Genomic DNA, 6,169 nt, shown 5'->3' on the forward strand with positions numbered 1-6,169 from the left:
ATATTACTGGGTCTGGTTTGAAATGTTAGATTAACTCCAACCCCGGTCAATGAAATCAGTCAAAAATATCTGTTTTGTCTGGCATTCAAACAAGCAGTCACCAGTTGTCTAATACCCAAAACCTGTTAACATTAAGACTTGTTCCCAGAACTGTCTTTATCAGTCAGAAAGTTGACTGTGAAGAGGCAGACAAGGGCAGAATCAGGTAAGGAAGTAATGATGATAAAAATGACCAGCAAAAATCCAACAAGTGTTATTATACCACAAGCCGTAGCAAAGGCAAATTACTTCTTGACAATTTCAAGTTTTACTTTCTCTTTGGAGTGTTACAAGCTCTTGGTTCAAAAAGAAGATCTTTAAAAACACAAAGACTTAAGTATCAAATCCAAAGAGATATTCTTTATAAACGTTAAGACTTGTCCACACCCACCTAAAGCAACTCGTTCTAACACGCCCCACATCTCTACTTCACTGTGTGAGAAGATTAGCATAACACCGCCCAAATGTTCACGCAAAGAAAGGCTGTAACCGCTGCCATGTCATATAGACGCTGTGTGTTTCACTGTGAACAGTACTGCCAACTTCTTTCAGTAGCCATGTTTCCACTGTCGGGCTAAAAGCGGGCGTGTGGAGTGGTTCTGAACAAAGGCAGAGTTTCCCAAGAGGGTCTGGCCGCAGGCTCGCACTTGCACTCTCAGACTTGCATTCTCAGACTTGCACTCTCAGACACTTGCAGTTCCGCTAGTGACATCACTTGCAGTCTTCATTTTTTATTTTGTTGAATTTTTTTATTACATTTGTTTGAATTTCCCAACATTTTATACCAGTAGCCAGGTGGCAAAGACAAGAAGAAATAAACTAAATTACATTGTCACTTGCAATCTCTACTTGCACTCTCTGCTACCTGTGACGTCAATTGCAATCAACACAAATCGTGCATGTTGCCAATGGAGACAAGACGCTGTGGTGGTGATTAAATAATTAAAACTAATTTAGTACTATAACGTACAGGGTCTTGCAAGAAAAAGACAAGACTGGCAAATCCGTGGCCAGAACAGCAGAATATGAACGCTTGCGCAGTCTCTCGCTAAGCGTAGAAAAAAAACATTTAACATGGCTTAATATATTAAGATGCTATTAAATTATCAAATTAAATATACAGTTCATTAATATAATAAATATGTACAAAGTATTTTCCTCACATACCGCAAAATGTAGCATAATGGACTAAGATGATAAAGGCAAAACTCAATATGCTTCTCTACATTATTAAAATACATAACTAATATGTACAGGCAAGCACGTGAGCCCAGAATAAGCGCAACATGCAAAGTTTCGCGTTAAACATTTTTCCATATAGAACTGTCTACAACTCATTAATATCACTATCTTTGTCCATTAACCTACATTACGTGTTTTATTTATAATGATTTTCTATAGGAGGAAAACGTTTAATGTACAATTTAACGCACTGCGTTCTGTACTCGTCTGCTTGCCTGTACGGAGTTGATCCTTTTAAAATCACTTAATGCATTTCATAATGCATGTTAATATTTGCTGGTCTGTATATACTGTGACAAGTGCCCTGAGCGCCCTTCAGTGTCGCCCTGGCAACGGCGCAGACACACCTGCGCCTACTCATCACGGGTTGAGTGGCCACATCTGCGTGTCATCAGCCGCTCCACATATAAACCTCACAAGCCGGCACAGAGGTGAGAGATGTCTCCACGAGAATCGGCTAACATTGTCTTTTCCTTTTGCCATAGAAAGCAGCGTGTGACCGCCAGCCCCAACGTCACAGGAGAGCACCGACCCACACTGCACTAGAGCACTTTCAAGACAGGACGCCGAGTACCGAACACCCAAACCACCTAATAGCACCGCCAGTTTTCTCACAGATACGTTTAATAAATTCACCCTTCGGGGAACTTACCCTTCCTCTCGTGTCGTGTTCTACTTCACCCTGCCACACTGGTGGAGAATGCGGGCAACACAGTGAAGTTAACACCGACGACCCTACCCCTCACCGCGTGCAACAAGTCAATTGGTTTGGATTTCTTTGTTTGTTTGTTTTTTCCCTCACGGTCTCTACCTGACAAATCTTCTCTGGTTCCCCAAGTGGCACTCCTCCCCCGACGATGGAAGAACTGCTAAAACATCTCACCAAAGTGAGCATCCGCCAGCAACAAATCATGGAATACATGGCCTCCCGGCAGGGGGAAACCGACCAAGAGTTGGCCGCGCTCCGCCTGACCACAGCCCCGCAAACTCCGCTACCTGACCCCCGTGTCCAAGCAACCCAGCTGCTGCCCAGGATGACCGCCCATGATGACGTGAATGTACCTTCAGATGTTTGAGACCGTTGCTACGAGGGAGGAGTGGCCTAAAGAAGATTGGGCCCACATCATTGCACCCCTGCTCACGGGAGAGGCTCAGTGTGTGTACTTCATGCTCCCCCACGGAGCTAAGCACCTCCTACGAGGACCTACGAAAGGAGATCCTGGGACAGATGAGGTTGTCACCAATCAACGCCGCCCAACTGTTCAACGAGTGGACCTTCGACCCATGGCAGCCACCCCGGGCCCAAACCGCTAGCCTCTCTCGTCTGGGTCAACACTGGTTGCTGGCCGGGGGTCCCACCGTACACCAAGTAGCGGAGTGCATCCAAGACCAATCTCCCCATTACCTGTGTGCACGTCCACTCACCACCGGGAACCATCGTCCGGCAGTGGCCCTACCGTGTCCCGGAGGCTCGGCAACATGCCATAGAGGAGGAGGTACAGGAGATGCTGAGGTTAAGGGTGATCAAACCATCGCGCAGCCCGTGGTCCTGCCCCATCGTCGAGGTTTCCAGAGCTCGACGGCACCCTACGCTTCTGTAATGACTTCCGCTGCCTGAACGAGGTCTCCGAGTTTGATTGCTATCTGATGCCCTGCGTTGACGAGCTGCTGGATCAGTTGGGAAGGGCCCGGTTCATATCCACTCTTGACCTCTCCAAGGGCTACTGGCAAGTCCAACTGACGGAACAGGCGAAACCTAAGACGGCCTTCTCCACCCCAAGCGGCCACTGGCAGTACCGGGTCCTTCCCTTCGGCCTCCACGGGGCCCCAGTCACCTTCCAACGGCTCATGGACGTCCTCCCTCGGCCGCACCAGGCCTATGTGGCGGCCTACCTTGACGACGTCGTGATCCACTCTGAGACCTGGGAGGACCATCTAGAGCGGCTCCGGAAGTGTCATCTGGCCCTAACCGAAGCCAAGTATTTGGGATATCAGGTGGGTCGCGGCCTGATCCGACCTCAGGAGAAGAAGGTGACAGCTATCCTCCCGCGGCCCACCTCTAAAACACAGGTACGGGCCTTTTTGGGGTTGGAGGGATATTATCGCTAACTCCTCCTCCTTAGCTTCTCCCCTGACAGACGTGACCAGGAAGGGGCAGCTGGAGAAAGTCATGTGGAACTCCAGAACAGAAGCAGTGTTTCTCAAGATCAAGGCAGCCCTGACGACGGAACCGGTCCTCCGTGCCCCCGACTTCAACCGCCCCTTCCTGTTGCAAACCGGCGCGTCCGACACCGGGTTGGGAGCCGGGTTTTTGTCGCAGGGTTACGACGGTGAGGAACACCCGGTGATGTTCATCAGTCGAAAGCTGACCCCCGCAGAACAGCAGTTCGCCACCGTAGAGAGGGAAGCGTTGGCCATCAAGTGGGCAGTCCTGGAGCTCCGTTATTACCTCCTCGGCCGCCACTTCACCCTCCTCACGGACCAAGCTCCCCTGCAGTGTATGTCCCAGGCAAAGGAGACCAACGCCAGGGTGACACGTTGTTCCTGGCGCTCCAGGACTTTAGCTTGACCCTACAACATCGGGCGGGGACGGCCAACGCCGACGGACTCTCCCGCCAGCTTTCGCAGGTCTGTCAGGCTCCACTCCGCACCCTCCCCCGATCTCCCCACTGCTCCAGAGGTATAGGAAGATGCTTAGGGAGGGAGTGTGACACGTGTCTCGAGCGCTCATCAGCGTCACCCTGGCAACAGCGCAGACACACCTGCACCTACTCATCACGGGGTGAGCGGCCACATCTGCGAGTCATCAGCCGCTTCACATATAAACCTCGCAAGTTGTTGTAAAATGTTGAGAAATTCAAACAAAAAGTAATAAAAAAAATTAACAAAATAAAAAATAAAGACTGCAAGTGACGTCGCTAGCAGAAGTACAAGTGTCTTAGAGAGCAAGTCTGAGAGTGCAAGTGCAAGTCTGCAGCCAGACCCTTCTCAAGTTTCTTTGCGTCCGCGATAAATATAGAAATTATCATTCTTTCTAAATGTGATGTATATAGATTACTGTGAGTTCAAATAAACAGAAACAGACTCGACTGAAGAGCAGACTGTTCATAACGCTTTATTTCTGTGTGACTAATTTTCAGTCCTGATGCTTCGTCATGACTAGAGCTTATCGTAACATTTACGTCACACGCTTGAGGTATTCAGCCAATCACAATGCATCAGATAGCTGGCCAATCGGAGCACACCTCACTTTTCACTCGCTTGTGAAAATCAGCGTGGTTCAGGAGAAAACCGTCTACAGTATGAGGAAAATAATTTTTTTTAACCTTAAACATTTCATTACACCAAATACACAAACTAATGTTATTTTTATCAGCATCGTATGATCCCTTTAAACACCTTCAATGGAGACATTCTCTTATCTCTTACTTAAACTTATATTCCTTGAAACCGCTCAACACAAGATCATAATGGAGGAAGAAAAATAACAAAATAGCAATAATTTTGTAAAATAATTATAAAATATACAAACACCAAAAATGACAATAAATGCATGAATATAAGAAAGAAAATAAAACACAAATGTAGGGTGGCTCTCCTGAAGCCATGCACACACACACAGGTAGGGCTGACACGATAGTCAATAAATCAATTAATCGCATGACAAAAGAAATGAGCTCGATAATATTTTCGGCCGCGATAATTGTTTTCTATTTTTATTTAAATAATGTAGCATGTCATGATGTGGTATGTGGTTAGTCTGGAGCGCAGCCTGTTGTCAGCCCGCGGTAGAAAACACCCTCTGCGATGGCACAGATGTCCCGAGAATAAAGAGAGAACGTCTCGCTAGAGTGACCAGCTTTGGGAAGTGCCTTTCATTTGCATCGCAAGCGATACAGCATTGTACTTGCACAACTATTGTACTTCATTTTAATACCACGTAACATATTTTGCAAGTAACTTCGTTGCCCTTTCTGTCGAAATTGGCCTTCTTTCGCTCGCTTCATTTGGCTTGCTCAGCTAAATACGTCTGTAGACGTATGCGCGCGCGTCATTTTCTCCATTCCAAAGTGCTCGTGCAGTTGCCCTCCTGACGCGTCTGTCATTGCTAAGCATCCATCTGCTGCGATATCCATTACAGAAAGGACATTTCAGTAATGGATTTCCACCTCCGAAAAACCCTTGCTGTAACTCTCCGACAAGATTTATTTATGAAGAAGAGTAAAAAACTCTGCAGTGTTTTGGTGCACCCCGTTTTTCACAAACAACAGGTATTTTCACCCTGAAGGAAGCTGATTGAGTTGGTTCTTGTCACATGAGCTGGTGCGCTCTTGCGTCATTCTGAAAAGTTGAGATGTTTTTAACTAGAGCGCGCATACAGCATTTGAAAAAACAAAATTGAGCACACAAAAAGACGTGATATGTAAACGGCCCCTTTATCGAGCTCCTTCATCGGTCAAATGTTTACTTTCGGTTAACGGTTAAACAGTCAATTTAAGCATCCCTAACTGGCATATAAACATAATATAACATACAAAATTAAGTAATATTAAGCCACACAAAGTCAACATGTTGGTATTTCTTGCTCTGAAACTGCCATTAAATAAAGGTTTATTCTTTGAAAAGGTGTACCTGCATTTTTATGCCATTATCATTATATTAGTTGAAACTAGTCTTAGAACGACGATATTATAGTTTATCGCAATAATTTCTTGGACAATTTATAGTTCAGCAAAATTTGTTATCATGACAGGCCTACACACAGGTTGCTACAAAGACTCCTCAGAGCATCAGATCTGAACATGTTTTATTCGTATGACTGAGTAGAGAAGATAATCAGATGAAACTCTTCACAGGACTGTCAGTGATAGGGCTTCTAGCTAGTGTG

The sequence above is a fragment of the Carassius carassius genome, chromosome 1 (assembly GCF_963082965.1).
Source record: "Carassius carassius chromosome 1, fCarCar2.1, whole genome shotgun sequence".
Lineage (NCBI taxonomy): Eukaryota > Metazoa > Chordata > Actinopteri > Cypriniformes > Cyprinidae > Carassius > Carassius carassius.